General features: G+C 36.1%; 1 protein-coding gene across 1 annotated transcript in view; it reads left to right on the top strand.

Annotated features, from left to right (window-relative positions):
* The window catches only part of KLHL1 (kelch like family member 1), a 319,714-nt gene that overhangs the window by 128,561 nt on the left and 174,133 nt on the right, over window positions 1–17,020 (top strand). The gene's annotated exons all lie outside the window — the stretch shown is intronic.

The raw sequence follows: 17,020 nt of genomic DNA, 5'->3' as shown, positions 1-17,020 counted from the left end.
ATCTTTCTCCCATCAGGGTTTGGGGGACCAAATGCAATGCCAAGGATGAAAAGAGTGTAAGTCACATGCATGGCAAATGCTTCACCCTTGTTTGATCTCTTCGGCCTATTTGAGAATTCTTTTAATTGTATTAAATTAGTTTTCTTAATTTTCTTAAACTACTAGTTTTTTATTTTTTAACTTTTTATTAATTCACCCTGTGGAAAGTTACAAAGTTCTCAGGTTTATATATCAGTTATACAATATTCAAACACCCATCCATTCACCAGTGCCCATATTCCACCACCAGAAACCCCAGTATACCCCCCGCCCCCACCCCCTACCCCCTACTGTATAACTAATGAATTTCACTTCCTTTTCTCTTTACCTTGATTGCATTCCATAATTCAACACAAAACTCACTATAGTTGTTGGAGTTTCCACCCAAGAGAGACAGACCTACTACCAAGGAAGCATTTGATAATTAGTTTTCCATTGCTGAGAATGAAGAGATATGTAGCCCCACTGCTACAAGTACATAACTCTCTCTTTTTTTTTCCTTTTTCTTTTTTTTTTTTTTTTTTTTTGCTTTTTGGGTCACACCCAGCGCTGCTCAGGGGTTACTCCTGGCTTTGCACTCAGGAATTACTCCTCGCGGTGCTTGGGGGATCATATGGGATGCCGGGGATCGAACCCGGGTCGGCCGCGTGCAAGGCAAACGCCCTACCCGCTGTGCTATCGCTCCGTCCCCTCCTTTTTCTTTTTCCCTTTTTTTTTTCCCCTCATCCCCCTTCCACCCCTCATAGTATGGTGTATGCCATGCCGCCTCGGCCAGCGTGGGGCTTTTGCTTAGTTCACAATCCAGAGAGGTGGCTGCTACATTAATAACCTTCAATATTTCAACAAAAACTTACTGTTATTATTTGGAGTTTCTCCCCCAAGTCAGACCTGTTAAGAAGGAACCATTTCACATTGCTGACAGTTATAAATGTTAAGTTGCGCGGACGTGTCCGAACGGTTTTGGATTTCTGTATAAAGTCCAGGGAAAATTCTGCCAGAAATAGCATAGCCCAGCTCACAGTCCCAGTGCATTGCTGTAAGAAGTCTCTGGAGTCAAAGTCTTTAGGCGCAGAGGGTCCGATTCGCGCTCAGCGGCTCCGGATTTATCTGAGCCGAGGGCGTGCTGGTTACGTCCCCTTCCCATGATTTCCTGGGAGCCCCAAGAGTAAAAACCGAATACCTCTGGGTTTGGAGTCTCAGAAGATGGCGCCTGCCACGTGGGTGCTGCCAACCCGTTGTTTTCCGTGCAGGAAGACAGGGTGGGGAGGAAAAAATCCTCCCCTGGGCAGCACAGAGTTGTAGCCAAGTTCGCAGTCCCAGTGCATTGCTATTAGATGCTGCGCTGGACGCCCGAATGTGTTAGATCTCTGGAATCAAAGTCTTTAGGCGCAGAGGGTCCGCATCACGCTCCTTAAACTACTAGTTTTATATCTTCTTCTATAATGATCCTATTTCCCCTTTTCATTCTAGTGAAGTGCTATCAAATTGTTCCACACTTATTTTTTAATTTCTCCTATATCTATACCAGGTACTGGGTTGTAGTAACAGAAATTTAGTGCTGAAGTCCTAACTGCCAACATGATGAAGAGGAGGATTTTAAGATTTAGATGAGCTCACAAGGAGGGTTTTCCCATATTTGTATAATGTATTTCTTAAAAGAAATACTAGAAATTTTGCCTTTTTTTTCTCATTATACCCAGTGATGATGCAATGTAAAGGTGACCATATGCAAAACCAGATGGAGAGTAACCAGGAACTCAATTAACCTTGACCTTGACCTTGGAATTCCTAAGCTCTAGAACAATGAAAAGCATTGTTCAAACCACCCCATCTATGGTATTCTGCTATAACAGCATAACTGACAACAGAAACTGAATTTTATATTATCAAGTTTGCTATAATTATGTAAGAATTATTTGTAGATAAATATGATGATTATAGTAAATATTATAAAGCATTGATTGTCATAACAAATACTGGATATCAGAATCTTTGGCAAGATTTTTATACGAAGAAAATGTTTAGATATTTACACCAATTTACATATCTGTGTGAACTTTCATTGCCAATGGCTTAGGGGATTTATACTAAGTAAATATCATTCAGTAAGGACTATAAGAATAATTATATCTATCTAGCATTTTACTAAGCTTCTCTTATTACAAATATTTATAAGTATTTTTAAAATGTTATAAAGATATTAAAATTATTTTTACATTTTAAATGTGCCATTTTAATGATCTACACATACATGTATATATGTGTATATATGTAATTTTTAATCAAATGATCACCATTGTAAAATAGAATACTCATTTACAATAACTAAACAGCCATTATTTTTCATCTCCAAGAAATAATCAACAAAAAAAGGTTTACCTGAATTATAGAAAGTCTTAAATGAAACAAGCCATTATTGTTATTACTATTAATATTATCAATGTTTTCAGTGTTATTCCTGAAGCAATTCTTCACAAATTACAACATTATTCATTTTAAACTCAAGGGATGAATTTATATGAGATAAAGCTTTATCACTAAGCCTTAATTGTTGCTATTTATTTAACAGTTCTAATTTTGCAATTTGACACCTTTTCAAATCACTAATGACAACCAACCATTTAAAATTCCTCTAAGTGTTATTCTTACATAGAATTTCAATTTTATTTAAATTTTCCCTTTTCATCTATTCAGCAGATTAGTATATTAAATAGAAATGTAGAAAAAAAGGAAGGAGATTGATATACATATATGTTTTTGCCAGATCCTTTACTCAATGCATTCATGTCTGGGCACAGTAATTGTTAGAAATTATGTGAACCATATAAAATCTATGTAAACACGTACTTCATCACCCAAAATATCAAAGTCCAATGACAGTCATTTAATTATCCACATTTCATTACAATTAGCGGCTCCTGGTTCTGCTAAGCCAAAGTACAATATGCTTCTAAGTCCAGAGGGATAATTGGCCCTTCTGGTCTAGTCAGAAATTATTAATTTAGTAATAAAAATGTTTTTCTTGCAGCTGCTTGGACTACTCTACAATTCATCACAGGATAATACAATGCTTTATTTCTTTAGCATTTTAAAATATATAATCTATAGTAAATGCATCTGAAGCAAAATAATTCAAGCAAAAAATCTTCTATATTCTCAATCTCTATATAATTGGTTTGTGAGACTTTGAATATGTTATAGGTATTTGGCATTATGCCTTTTGAAATATAAATGATTTTTAATTCTTTTGGAAACATGATGATCCATTATTCTCCAAATGCCCATGGGTTGTTGTTTTATGAAAGAAAATTTAATGACAATTTATCTTCATGAATCACTATTTTCTGTAGTTTTGCCCCTTTAAAATGAGTGATTTGCATCTAATGTTAAATTTCTTCTACACATTTGGTTCTAATCCTTGTTTATTCATGAATCTGCCCAGATTGTATCTATTCAATAAATGATTTTAAGGCAGACTTCTATATCTCCTTTCTCTCTTCTTTTTCAGTAGAAAAGTATTCCTGTTTCCCCTCTATGCAGTAATGAGTTAACTGCTATATAGGCTTTATTTATGTGTTATTTATTTCATAAGCAACATTTGAACATTTTTATACATTTTTGTTATAGCTGATTTTGATTTTCAATATACATGTCTTAAACAGCCATTCTCTTGACTTTATTATTTATGTGACTTGCTGTATTTCCTTTGAAAATTTTACTCTTTTATTTGGCTTGATACTGAATTTTTGTGGATAATTCCAAAATTAAAAGATGGTGACTAGCTTTGCATTACTTCATATGCAAAATACTGGAAAAATTTTATTACAAACAATATTAGGTGAAAGTGTGATATCAATTATTAACCATTAATTTAAACTTTTGCTGCATGAATATGGAATTAGCAACAAAATAATTGAAGAAAGTAGTCCCTTAGTAAAATGTTAGTCAGATTTCATTTTAAAGCCCATGATTAATGCTGGATATCACATTTTAGAGGCATGAGAAAGTGACAAAGATAGATATGAAAAATAATAAAGCTAGTAAGTACTTAACAACCATTGTATAGCGCATATGCTGCCTGAGCCCTTGTGTTGCTTGTGCCCACATCGCCGAGCACATGTGGTTCCCGAGCACATATGCTGGCCGCATCTCCCCCCCTTGAGATGTGTACTTTCATGCTTTTGTGTCCAGTGCTAGGGTGTGTAGAGCTTCCTCCACCCTTGAAGAAGCCCGTGTTCTCTCTTGAGCGTGTTACTCCTACTGTTTCTTTTCCACTTATCCCTTCCTCCTTCCCTCAGAAACCTCTAAATAAAATCTATTTACTTCAAAAAAATCATTGTATATTAAAAATGTGGAAGAAAAATATATTTATGCTTATGTCTTTGTGTAATCACAAAATAAGTAAGTGTGCACAGCTGTGTTCTCTCTCCAAACATGTGCATAAGGTGGCCACAAGCCACTTCTCCACCCCGACCTGCCGTAACCGCTAACAGACACAGGAAGGAGGGAACAGGGCCACTAGACTGGTTGGTGATCAGTTGTCGTTTATTTCAATCTCCCCAACACACCTGCTCCAATCTCACTATGTACACCATTCCAGCCTCACACTGCCATCGTTCCTCCTGTTCCCCATGCTAGTCTCTCTGTGCTCCATCTCGCAGCCTTGGTCTCATGCCCAACCTCACATCATTGAGGGAGCAACTATCCCTAGGCCAGGTAGCACAATCAACATATGAAAGCCCTGTTTTCATCATCAACATATGAAAGCCATAAGTATTATGGCACTTGGCCTAGCCTGTTCCAATGCCAGGATAGCTCACAACTTGCCCTTTGTCCATCCAGTCCCTTGTCGGGACACTGCTTCGGGTGTTCTAGGGTCTAAGGGCAATTGAGACTTCAGTGGAGAAAACAGATGCCCAGGAGTGAATATTATTTGGAGTTAGTTAACTCCCAAGTTTCAAAAGCATAGCTTAACTGTCTGCTTGTGTCCATATAAAAAGGACATTGCTCTGATGTAAACTATGCAAAGAACATAAGGGAAGGAGAAAAGTATTATTTCACTTACAAATACAAATCCAGAGATTTCTGAGGAATTTGACTTTACAAGTCACAGGTACTGCTTAGGGGAATTATGATTAACCAGTTGGGGAAGCAGAGCACAGAGAAGAGGTTAAAGATAAACACAGAGGAATCAAATACCTTAGGAGCACCATGATGGTTGGAACCCAATAAACCTAAGTTCCCTGCGGCCAGGGAGAAACAGCAAACCAATGTTATCCTATAGTCTTAGTGTATTAGACAGGACAATATTTACCTTAAAGTACTTACCAAGATGAATTTAGTCTAAAATGGTAAAAGTTATAGTGGTTTTGGGGCCGGAGCCATAGCACAGTGGGTAGGGCATTTGCCTTGCACGTGCCAACCTGGGTTCGATGCCTGGCATCCCATATGGTCCTCCAAGCACCGCCAGGAGTAATTCCTGAGTACATAGCCAGGAGTAACCCCTAAGTATCACTGAATGTGACCTGAAAAGCAAAAAAAAAAGTTATAGTGGTTTCAGTGTTTCTTATTTTGATTTTTAAGTTTGCAATATGGTCTTCTATTAACACGTAATACTATGTGAAAGAATAAGTACAACGGTTGATCTCTTTTGTGTGATGATAAAAAACACAAGGTCCACTTCAACCTATCTGCTGATGCCTTTTTCTCTACGGGATATTCTATTTTCCTTGAGCACCACTGCTATTACTCTTTATTTAAAATTTAAGATTAGTAGTAGAGGGTGAGTGAAAGTGCATTGGATTTATAAATTGCCCTGATATTCACTTTCATGGTGTTTTTCTTGGAAGTTTAGGCTTCCAAATCCCTATCCATATTTTTTCTTAGAATACATAGTGCTTCTTCTCTAATAAATAGAGTCTTCAACACATAATCAAAAATAGGAGGTTCAAAATATGTGTTCTGATGTTCATTGTCCTAACTACTAAACAGATACATGGTGTTATTTTTCTCAATAAATGCAACTGATTTCATTATTCCTTAACATATGGTGCAAATTCCCTTCACTTTTCCTTTACTCATGGTGTTTCTCTTGTCTGGACTCTCTTATATCTATCTAATCCAATTTCCAGTTTAAGTTCACTTATACCTCACACACATCTAAATTTTTATTGCATATCCTTTCTCATTTGAAACTGTAGCATTCTTTTTCAAAAATGATATATTACAAATATTATAAGGCTTCTAATTTTTTCTTTGAGTATGGTTTTACATTCTTGATTAAGAGCATTCATCTAGTTAACAAAACTACGCACATATTTTTCTTGTTTCCTGTTGCACTTTCTACCATTATTTCCTTTTGAACACAGTTTTAGACACACTTGCTAATACAAATGTTTAAAGTATTAGTAGTCTTTATTATATATATATGTGTATAAAAATAACTTCCATGGAGATCTCTGAATATTCTATTTAATTAATACTACCTCACACTCTTAAGTGAGTAAGTTTTTTCTTAAGAGAAAACTTATTAATTATTAGCACTGTAGCACTGTCCTCCAGTTGTTCATTGATTTGCTCGAGCAGGCACAAGTAATGTCTCCATTGTGAGACTTGTTGTTACTGTTTTTGGCATATGAATACACCACGGGTAGTTTGCTAGGCTTTGCCATGTGGGCGCGATACTTTTGGTAGCCTGTCGGGCTCTCCGAGAGAGACAGAGGAATTGTATCCGGGTTGACCGAATGCAAGGCAAATGCCCTACCTACTGTGCTATCACTCCAGTCCATTAATTTTTATTATAATTAATATAATGACATTATAGTATGTACTTTTTTGTATTCATTTTATACTTATATAGTTTTATATACTTTTATATATAAAAGTATACTTTTATACTTTTACAATAGTAACAACTATTTGATAAAAGTTCACCATTAAGATGATGGAACATTGTTTTCTACTGTAACCTAAATATCTAGATTAAATAACTGCTGTCACCCAAATATCTAGATAAATTACAGTATATAGTATTCTATTTAAAAGGAATATTGAAGAGATATGTAATTGTTCAGGACTGTATAATTGCAACTGTAGAGGTTACTGGGTATATCCTTAGATTCAAATTAAATATATCAAATATAAATGTCAAAATAAATAACAAGTTTTTGTGCACATAAGATTATATTTGCATAGACAGAGACAAAGCAGTGCATTAATTGATACAAAAGAAAAAGTTTCTTTGAGAAATTAATACCACTTTAAACTAGTAAATGCTAATAATAAATTAGATATGAGGAAGTAGATTAGGCAGAAATTTTGGCTAAAGATTCTTTATAATTAACTGAAGTGTCCATAATTTGAGGTGAGATGACCTTTGTTCTGCTTAAGAAGTTCAAGTTTAATGTTTTGTTGGGTAGAGAAGGGAAGATTGGTAAATTATGAGTATGGAAATTTAGATGACTAAATTTTGCAGATTTTAAAGACTGCTAGTAATTTAGATTTTTATAGTGATCATGGACTGGAGTGATAGCACAGTGGGTAGGGTATTTGCTTTGCATGCAACTGACCTGGGTTCGATTCCTCCACCCCTCTCGGAGAGCCCGGCAAGCTACTGAGAGTATCTCGCCTGCACGGCAGAGCCTAGCAAGCTACCCGTGGCATATTTGATATGCCAAAAACAGTAACAACAAGTCTCAATGGAGACGTTACTGGTGCCCGCTCGAGCAAATCGATGAACAACGGGACAACAGTGCTATGGTGCTACAGTGGTACAGTGATCATATTGGTATACAACAAAAGGTTATTGAGCAAGTAATAGTCAAGGTTCAATGTTAAAATAAATCAATAAATTGTCATACAAGAATCATTAAAGAATATGACCTATTTAAGGCTCTGATATTATAATCTATCACCTTAATATATTAGTTAAGAAAGACCCATATATTTTCATACACATGCAGGTATGTGAGAAAGAAAAAGATTGTTGTAAATCTGGCTTCTGTCATTGTGTTCCATGCCAGTGTTTAACACTGATGCTAGTGGTGCACATTTGAGAGTTTAGTATATAATAAATAATTTCTGTTAAGTATACTTTTCATATTTCAAAACATCTGAAAAAATAATGTTGATATTTATGAACAATAGTAATTTACTTATGAATCATAGTAATGTAGAGATAGTTTACAGAACTTCTACACGTTAAATAATTTATGAATGAGAGTAATCAAGTTAAAGATGAATGACAGAATCCTCATACTAGGACTTGAATTAAAACTTATGCTATCTTGATGCTCTAATAAATGTATAGTAATTATATTTTATTCACAAAATTATCAGATTTCAGATGTCCATAACATTTCAAAACATACCTCACTTCCAATACATGGATATCATAACCGAAATAAATCCCAAGGACTTAGTTCTTTAGTTTTATTCACTTTCCTGTTCTTACTCACTTTCTGAACTCTGCCACTCTAAAACTGCACAATGTTGAAGTAGTGGCAGAATCAGCGCCAATAGGTCTAACTGTAGACTTTCATGTTCAGTGAACAGTCGTGAAAAGCAGAATTCTCAGAAATGGGGTATAAAACCTACCAGAATCAATTTTATGAGCAGCTACCCATTCAGACTCTGGCACTCTAAAAAGTAATTCTGTACACTTCTCCCTCAGAACCTTTCTCTAATGCTGAAGTAAAAGTACAAACTTTATTTATGTGGTTTGTGTTTGTGGCTTTCAAACTCCTAACATTACTCATGGTTTCTAGCTAGAAGTATTCTTTATCTACAGCAATAGAATTCTGAATAAACCACATATCAGAATTTTCTTTTAGAAAATAAAATTTCCTTTTTTATGTCAGCAAAAACATTTTTGCATCCCTATTTTCTTAGGACAATCCTGGGATAAATGTGTTATTATTATTATTATTTTTAGTAAAATACGCATCCTCTTTCTGGTGTTTATATACAGTCACTGAGTAAATTTAAATCTCAAATTTAAAATATTCAAGATTTCTCTTTGTCTGTCCTTGTATATTGATGAACAATAATGGTATCAATGTGAATGACTGTTGTAGGGATCAACCACTGCCCCCAATGGCATATGAGCTAAAGCACGTAGAAGTCTTAATATAAAAGATGCTCCCTCCTCTTCTTTCTTTATTTGTCCCCCTTGCTATACTTGTATTTCCTTACCTGCTTTTTATAAATGAAATGTCTTTATGGCAGTTTTAATTTTGATTTATAGTATTTGAGCGCCTGAGAGACAGTACAAAAGATTGAGCACTTACTTTGCACATGGCTGGCCAGGATTTGATCTCTGGCATCCATATGGTCCCTCTGCACCACTGCCAGGATAATTCTTGAATACAAAACCAGGATTATTCCCTGAGCATTGACAGGTATGGCCTCAGGAAAAAAATTAAATATATATACTATATAGTATTTGGTAAAATTCTAGCCTACTGACTATGGCTGGAAGTTTGAGTGAAAGAGTTCAAAATGTTTGTCTCTTAATGCATTTATTTCTACACCCAAACTGATAATTCATATTGTACTTGGGACATTGATAGAGATGCATAAAAATAATAGAAGTATGACAAATAATTTTTCACTCATGAATGTGGTTTAAATATGTTAAAATATATCATTGGGGTTGTTACATAAAATATCAATTAAATATACATTTATGACAGTTCTAAAACTGAACATAATTGCAGTGTATCCAATAAAAATAATAAGATTTTAAAATGTTATTTACAAATACTCTATCTTTATGGCTGAGATGATGTTTAAATATTTCCATTTTAGGTTTCCACATCACATTGTGATAGTCTATTTATAGAAATGTATATATATGCTTTGTTGCTGATGACAAATGAATAACTCTATTCTACTTAAAAGACATTCCATTCAATTTAATTTTTTTGAATTGCCATTTTAATTTTATGTTTTCTACTGAGATATTTCTAGAATACAAAGATACAGTCACAGATACATAAAATAACAGTTTTTATTAGTAGGTTTAAAATTTGTAATACATTTTTTAGTGGGTTTAAATCTGTAGAACTGATGTTTCATGAGTTGATAAAGTATCACAATATAACTAGAATTACTTCAAGGGAGAGTGTGAATGTGAAAACATTCTTACAACACACATATAGGTGGAATTTTATAACTTGTCAGTGGTTTATAGGTACTATGTGTTTCCACCACTGAAAATAGTTCTCTTGTAATAAATAGAATTCTCATTATTAGAATAGCCCTAATAGGGATTACTTCATGATATCTTAATAATATGAAATGCTTGAAATGCTTGAAAATATGAAATGTTTTGGCTACTGTGTTCTTTGTAGTTTGCACAGAACCTTTCTTGAACAGGTTAAACCAGTAATTTACTCTTGCTCAAATAACAAAAAAATTGTCGATGTTTAAGCATGTGGAAGTCAGACTTTGTTATAAAATTTTGCACATCATGTCTATAGAGTAATATACTTGAATTTTTGATGAGGTAATGAATCATATATTAACAAAATTTTTAAATTTCACTTTTAGTTTTTTAAGGTAATTTGTTTTGTTTCTGCTACATGTAACATGTGCATAAAAATATTTAATAGTAATATGAAAAAGAGAACAAATAATGTAAAATAGGTTATAGTTCAAGAAACTATAAAATAGGTTATATATACAAGAAACATGAAAAATCAATTTTGGGTTGAGGGAAAACCTAGTTTGCCTTTGCATATAGGACAGATACAAACGGGACAGATGATTTTCTTGAGAGACCTAAGAGAAACTTATTGTATGATCGAGTGAAATGTAAGGAAAGCACAATTTCTTAGAGTGTAGATGTTCTCATTTAGTTTCTTTGCATATGTTACTGAGATACTCAGAGATAGTTTACATGTTTCATGAGATTGCAACCCATTTGGTTTGTTTACTACTTTATTCTTAGTTCTCATTATCACATACTTCTCATTTTAGATAATAGTATGTATTTCCAAGAGTACATATTTAATATCACTGTCACTGTATCACTGTCATCCCATTGGTCCTCGACTTCTTGAGCGGGCTTCAGTAACATCTCCATTCATCCCAGCCCTGAGATGTTAACAGCCTCTCCTTAGTCGCCTTTCTCAAGGATTGGAGGCTCTTTCAGGGTCATGAGAATGACCTCTTATTGTTACTGTTACTCAATTACTCAGTATATGAAAATGAATACCCCATTAATTGCAAATTGATTCTTTTTATATAGCACAACATATATCTGTATTTTAATTACAATTTTCATGCAAAATGGATTAAAAAACACTGGATACCATCGTACATAAAACATGTACATGGGAATAAACAAGTGCATAAATAATGCATTCCATGACAGACTCACTGAATTGGCACAAGTGCACAACACAACCATTCTTAACTCATAAAATTTAATATGATTTTTTTCCAATGATTAGTTTGTAAATATACATACTTCTTACCCAGCAGCTGTATGAGGGACTGATCACTGTGTCACTGTCATCCTGTTGCTCATCGATTTGCTCTAGCAGGCACCAGTAACGTCTCAATTGTGAGACTTGTTACTATTTTTGACAAATCAAATATGCCACAGGTAGCTTGCCAGGCTCTGCTGTGTGGGTGGGATACTCTTGTGTAAAAAACTAAAGAACACCGAGGGGGGGTGAGCACTCGCGGGCTCTCCGGGCGGCTCTGTCTCACCACCTGCGTTCGGTGCTCTGGAACCGCAGTGTGTGGACTGGATCGGGACAGCCGGTGGTCAAGGACAGGCGAAGGAAGAACGAGGACCAAGCTGGTTGCTGATTAGTTACCGTTTATTCAATCTTCAAGCTTTCTCATCTCCCGCACTCCCAGCTCCGGCCTCTCTCTGGATCTACTGCTCAACTGCTGCTTCTCTCTCTGGCTTCTCTCTCTCCTCCTACTTACTTGTCTCTCCCACCTTACCCTCCAGGCTACAACCAGCCAGGTCACAAAATCAACATAAGAAAGCCCTTCCTGAGGGCAGGGCACTCCAAAGCCCTTCCTCACTCTTAAGGTTTTTTTCTTTTCCTTAGTCCAGGAACTTATTAACATCTTAATACTAGTTATTTTTGTATGGACATAGCAAGGGATACATTGAGGCTTGCAAGGCAGCTCTCCTGGCAACATCTTGCCACAGGCTCAGACCACAGCACTCAGGCCAGATTAATCATTCCTCACCCTAGCAGGGTCCAAATCTAGTATCACTGTTTGGATCATGACAGCATTTGTCCATGATCAAGCTCTTAACTTATAGTTAAGCATTAGACACTTTGGCCAGGCCCATCTCGATGCCAGGGTAGCACACAACTCACCGCTTGCCCTGGGTCCTTCTTGTCCCACGTCGGGACCGTGCTTTGGGGGTGCTAGGAAGTAAGGGCAGCTGAGGCTTAGGTCAAGAGAACAGATGCCCTGGAGGAAAATATCATGTAGAGTCAAATGACTCCCAGGTTACAAAAGCATAACATTTGTTAAGTCTTCCTGTGTCCATACAAAAAGGACTTGCTCTGAATAAACTATGCAAAGGACTCAAGGAGAAGAGAAAAACATTATTTACAAGTCAACAGAACACCAAGAAAGAAGCTACAAATAAACAAAGAGGAATAGGAGCACTGTAACGGGAGTAACCCAATAAACCTAAACTACTGAGGCTATGTTATCCTACACTCTTGGTAGCTTGCTGGGCTCTCTGAGAGGGCTGGAGGAATCAAACGCAGGTTGGCTGCGTGCAAGGCAAACGCTCTACCCGTTGTGCTATCACTCCTGCCTGATAAAGAAAACTAAAAACTTGAGCTATGATTTGACATCAGATGTTTCTCTGAAACTAAAGTTTTGCTTCTTCCTATGTTTCAGTGGTGTCTAGAAATTTTAATAAAAGGGCAGACCAGAGATGGATCACACAGCTTATTAAGACCTTGACATTATTTTCCACATTGCAGTGTTAACTGCAGGTGATTATTACCAAAATATTCCATTTATCCAGTTCAAGAGAACTAATGAGGGGCTGGAGTTATAGCACAGAGGGTAGGGTGTTTGCTTTGCACGCAGCCAACCCGAGTTCGATTCCCAGCATCCCATATGGTCCCCTGAGCAGTGCCAGGGGTAATTCCTAAGTGCAGAGCCAGGAGTGACCCCTGTGCATCTCCGGGTGTGTGACCCAAAAAAAGCAAAAAAAATAAATAAAAGAGAACTAATGAGGAATCAAATGGCTGAGCTGCTTAACATCACTCAGGCCTACTCATTATCCCTTTCAGCACCATATTCTTTCACCTCTTTCTCTCGATTGCCTCCCAATAGGGCACATTTATTTTTTCTCTTTCTCTCTCTCTCTTTCTCTCTCTCTCTCTTTCTCTCTCTCTGTCTCTGTCTCTCACTCTCTCTTTTCTGTCTCTCTCAGAAATCAGACAGAAGTTCAGAGCATTTTCAACACCTTTTATGAGGTAGATTGTGATGTCATAGATGAGGGCAGGGCTAGTCAACTTTCTACCCACCTCCCAACCTGTGCTGAGGGAGCTCGGCTTGGGAGTGGAAGCAGTGATTCCTCCCTGGTGAGTAACTTTGCTTTTTAATCTAATCTGCCTCATTGTGAAAATTAATCTTGAAAGCAGGGGCCCCGGGGGTGGGATGGGCTTTCAAGAAACTAAAGATATACCTATTGAACTTGTCTTTTTTTGTTATTAACCAAGTTGAGCAAAGGACCCAGTTTGTTCATCTTTAATGACAGTTCCACAAGAGAAATAACACTTCCTGCGTTGTCCAAACTTGCTAAATTAAAGTGGCGTTTTAATTTCTTTCTTTCTCAGTCATTCTTCCCATTGGGACTGAAAGTCACTGCAAAGGTGGAATGACTCCATTCTGTTGTCCTTTGGTGGGCTTCTCTAGGAAAGGCTAGTTAGGAGATTATTCAGATTCTTTTTCAGATTATTTCAAGATCACAGAATATCTTTTATTGATATTTGCTCCAGAATCATTCTGTTCTTCCAAAACTCTGGGAGAAAACTAAAGAAACAGATATATCAGCATGAGCAACAACTTGGTTTTGATGTAAACAAAAATAATCTTTCTAATGTAAACACTAGAATATGTATTTTAAAAGATTCATCAGTCTTGGAAGATAAAGTTTGCATACATTTCAAGGAGTCACTGCCAATTTTTCTGTGTGTATGTGTGTTGTATGTCAGAACACTGACACTGTTTTGTAGGACTTTTTATAGTAGTTCAGAGCTGTGAAAAGCTTCTGTTCTTCGTTTTATTGGGGTTTCTATTACTACTGATTCATATATTTCATAAACACATTTTCTTTTCTTTTAATTGTTTCTTAATTTTCATTAATTCCCATGAAAGTATATTCTCCCCATCGCCACCTCTTCTTACCTTTGCTATTATTGCAAGAAATGATGGTCATATACACACTTGGTTGTGGTTCACACTCAAAGTCCTTGCTGGATTGTGGGATCATGTTGAAGAGCTCACACAGTGGGTCCGATGCTCACTGGGGTGTATCACTCAGTGCGATATTTGCATATGATTGCACCTGTGCTCCCTTGGAGGGGCACTCCTCCAGCTGCCACACTTTACTAGTGAATGGTCTGGTTGTGGCACTCACAAATTATTTGAAGAAAATAAAAAGTGACATTTAATTGCACTAACATTACATAGGTTACAATTTGTGAAACTGTTTTCTTGAAAGCAATGAATTCATTCACTTTTTTTTTTTTAGTATATGCTCCATAGTCGCTTGAGTCTTACTCTTGTCTTTGTGCTCAGGGATCACTCTTGGCAGTGTTCAAGGAAATATAGGCAGTGCCAGGAAGCAAACATCAGCTAGTGCAAGGCTAACACTTTAACCTCTGTGATATCTCTCAAGATCAAAGAACAATCATTTTTTAATGGAAAAACTCCTGTTTAATAGCACTAAATTGAAGATTTATTTGACTCAATAAAAGACAAAGCCAGATATTTTATTATCCTTAAGTTTTAAAAGGTAATTGCATTTAAATTGCATTAATAGTTAAATAATGTAAAATTTCCAAATGTATTATTAGAAGCAGAATTAGTTTCTTATCCAGTCATATCTGGAGTACTTGAAAAGAGACTAAACTCTTGAAACAAATTAGCACTTCTATTTTTATTTCTATTAGACAAAATATAATCATATAAAAATGATGGTAGGGGTCAAAGCCATAGTGAAAAGGGTGTGGCACTTGTCTTGCACTTGGCAGAACCTAGTTTAATTCCCAGTATCTTCTATGATTCCCCAAACCATGCCAGGAATGATCTCTGAATGTAGAGTCTGAAGTAAGCTCTGAGTACTGATTGGTGTAGCCCAACATTTAAAAATTAGAAAGATAAAAGATAAATGATGGCAAGGAGACAGGATAGCATGAATTTTATAAAAGGTTATCTTCAAAGAAATATGTGGTTTAAACCAAAATTGACATAATTAGGGTTTTAACACTCAGTATTGATTTTAATCACAGTTGACATTATAAAGTGCAAGAAATGTGTATTATTTTTCCTCTTGGGAAAAAGTATAATGGGTGTATTTTCTTGACGTTAATAAAGATCCTTATTAGGATGTTACTGCACATTACAAATAAAACGTTTAATATTTTACTAAAATACACTTATATACATACATTTCAGTGACCAATGATAATGACCAATATATATTTCTATAGTGTGCTTCAAAAGATAAAAGTCCTATACTGATTGGTGATAGTTTTGTTACCTGTAGCCTGAAACATCCCTTGGATCAGAAAGAATATTATTTTATTAAATAATTGAATAATAAAAAGAATGCTTTTTAAGGCTAAATTGAAATCCATCAGAATAAAGAATGATTGTGTTGAGGAACAGTTTTTCCCCAATGTGCCCAGGCACGTAATGTACCGGGTCCAGGAAGATGTGGGGTCAAGGATGACGGGCACTTGGAGAAACCACTCCATGAGACAGCTGATGGCCATTCACTTTATTGCCAAATATGTACATATTTTATACAGGGTCTCAGCTTAAGAGGATGGTCCAATCACATAAAATTTAGCAGTGATGACCTATCACCTTTCCAACTCTGCTTTGCCCCGGGCCAATCCCAATAAGGGCTAGATGCTGCAGTTAGGAATGATTCGCTAAGCATAGGTGACAGTTCTTCAGGGGTTGGGTGAGACTACAGGCTGGATATCTGGTTCTTATTAAATGTGCTCAGACAGTCCCTACTGAGTCACTATGCAAGGATAGATCTTATCAGCTCTGGCACCTGTTGCCATGCTCCACAGACCATTTTCCTATTTTAAGTAGTATTGTAGCACTGTCGTAGCACTGTTGTCCCATTGTTCATAGACTTACTCAAGCGGGCACCAGTAACATCTCCATTGTGAGACGTGTTGTTACTGCTCTTGGCATATCGAATACGCCACGAGTAGCTCACCAGGCTCTGCTGTGCAGGCAGGGATACTCTCAGTAACTTGCCAGGCTCTCTGAGAGGGACGGAGGAATCAAACCTGGGGTGGCCGAGTGCAAGGCAAATACCCTACCTGCTGTGCTATCGAAAACTACTGTATTATTGTGTTTCAAGATAGTAGGAGTATGAGTGATGAATTGTTTGTTAGTTAAAATAAGCTTAATTATACAATAACTTAAGTCACAGTGAATTCTGTAAACTCAGTAAATTCATGATGACAGTCTAGTTAATATAGATGGGAATCATAAGTTTTTGGTTCCTAGCCAAATATAGTAGCTTTGTGAGAAATGAAATACATGAAATATTTCCAAATTAAAGAATTACTTTGGTTGGACAGGACAATATATACCAACAATCAACTCCTTATTCAATTCTCTTTGCTTATATCAAACAACATCAGCAGAAAATTTATATATATACTATTTACCAAATAACATATTTATTTCATCATCTATAGTTGTCTTTTCTTACTTGTATATACTAAAT

This window comes from Sorex araneus, chromosome 1, assembly GCF_027595985.1.
Source record: "Sorex araneus isolate mSorAra2 chromosome 1, mSorAra2.pri, whole genome shotgun sequence".
In the NCBI taxonomy this organism is placed as follows: Eukaryota; Metazoa; Chordata; class Mammalia; order Eulipotyphla; family Soricidae; genus Sorex; species Sorex araneus.
Note: the sequence above shows the minus strand (reverse complement) of the source record. Positions and strands in the feature narration are given on the sequence as shown.